The 1,985-nt window shown below is 37.4% G+C and overlaps 1 long non-coding RNA gene across 1 annotated transcript; it reads left to right on the forward strand.

Moving 5' to 3' along the window:
* Positions 1 to 397: 397 nt before the first annotated feature.
* Positions 398 to 1,521, forward strand: LOC102297200. The gene is made up of 3 exons (XR_317851.3): positions 398 to 467; positions 637 to 700; positions 1,098 to 1,521. It is a non-coding gene; the product is annotated as an uncharacterized LOC102297200 (long non-coding RNA).
* The last annotated feature ends 464 nt before the right edge of the window (positions 1,522 to 1,985 follow it).

Below are 1,985 nucleotides of genomic sequence, written 5' to 3' on the forward strand. Positions count from 1 at the left end.
TCTGGGGAAAAGGAGGATCGCATTTGTCTGCAGGTTGTCGGAGCCTGTTCGTACTTGTAGCGCGGCAATGGCGGAGGAGCGCGGCTAAAAAACGTATTACTTTTTCTGGGTCACAAAATAAACTTTTAAGATATTTTCAGGCGAGAATGTAGCTGTGTAAAGTTCAAATATCTGCTCGATTTATCAAGACATCACATATTTGCAAAAATGCTCCAACGTTTTCGGAGACGTCCATTTTTTTTCATGCATTGTGGCAGCTTTTGAACATCTGTGGCATCTATTAATGTCAAATGTAGCCTTTATTTAACAACATAAGCAATGGCTATTTTACAATAATTGCACAGCCATTAAGGATCAAATCAGTTTCTGAAAAATGTTCTGCTTTTTTTCCCTCTGCTTGCTTCTTACTGTCTTTGAGGCTCGGGACCAGCAGTCCTGTTGTTGGATAGAAAGACATCAACTCAGTGGTAAGTATTTTGGTTTTCCAATATATTAGCAACTGTCAGTGACATTTATATTAATCAGGCTGAACTTTAATCATACTTTAGATCAGCCTGTTTTTACTTATTGTTTTATTTGTGCTTTGGTTTGGGGAAGTTGTTTCTTTACTGATCTTTTCCTGTCTTCTGTTATTAGACTTGAGATATGGCTGCACTATGCTGTTTCTGGTGACTCCAGTTAATTCTACAAGACATGCTGTGTAAGTAAACAAACAACAACAGTTTGGTCTGCATTTCTTGAAAGATCACATCCCCCAAACTTAGTTTAGAGGGTCTACACTGTATATAGTGAAGTCTGCAAGTTTTCTAACAGCAAAATTTGTGTTGTTCCCAAACATTTTGCACATCATTAGAATGAAAGTCATTGCCCATGTTTGCATAGCCCTTTTTAAAAGGATGCTTTCATGACATTATTGTGTGTTGGGTGGTGGTCACGGCTATCCAGACTGACAATTGGGACATTGAATGTCACCTCTCCGGTGGGGAGGTAGCCTGAGATTGTCTAAATTGGAGTCTGTTTTATACCAAATGCAGAAAAAAATGTTTTAAGAAAGCAATTAAGTTCATGTTCCAAAAAATATGATTGTTTGCTTGCAGGACACCAGGAGAGATGAGTCCTCCGTCACAGATGGTGTGGTCAGTGAAGATGGTCGCCTGCAGGTTCAAGCTCATTGCATCTCCAATCCACATCCACTGCCACTGTACTTAAACCTGTTAGCAGTCGGACGTACCGCCCACGGTACATTGGATGGTTTAGGGGACTAATTGGACTGCTAAGGGGTTTAAGGGAAGTTAAAGACTTTCTTCTGCACTTACATTTGGATCACCTCGATCCATGATAGTCATTCAGGCAGTAATGCCTGGACTGGAAACAAGCAATCCTTAAAATAATACAACATTCCAGCTCCTGTGTTGGAATGCAAAACAAATGTGTTGTTTAAATTAGAGACTGCACTTGTGACAGAACAACAAATATTTTATTTTTATTATACAAGTAATGTAAGTACAAAACAAACTTGTGGTAGGCCTAAACTTATTTTCAGAATAATTACATCTGAGACTTTGTTTCATTGTAAGATTATAACAGTGATGGCAATATAATTGTTTGTTGTTCAGCAGAACAGTGTCCAGTATGTTGGCTGTTATACTTTGTTGTGTTTGAAAATAAAAGTTCGGCTGATTTTAACATCATTACAAAAAGTGTTGTTAATTATTTTTAATCATATTCAGGTTACCACACATTGTTTTTTCATTTAGTTGAACTTGAAATGTTTGTCAGTAGGTAAACAATTATTATTGCACAGTCAGAAATATCAAGTTATTCTTAATACTGCAGACTTGCAATGTGTAAGTTGTCCTAACAGTCATCTCAAGTAAGCTTTACTTAGTTTTTTTGAGGCAATGAGTTTCCTCAATTTTTTTGAGTTCTGGGAACTAACAAGGCTGTACAGTGTACTCAAAATGAGTAAGTTGCCCTAACTGGGT

The sequence above is a fragment of the Haplochromis burtoni genome, unplaced genomic scaffold, assembly GCF_018398535.1.
Source record: "Haplochromis burtoni strain Fernald_Lab_line unplaced genomic scaffold, NCSU_Asbu1 Contig_1267, whole genome shotgun sequence".
NCBI classification, from domain to species: Eukaryota; Metazoa; Chordata; class Actinopteri; order Cichliformes; family Cichlidae; genus Haplochromis; species Haplochromis burtoni.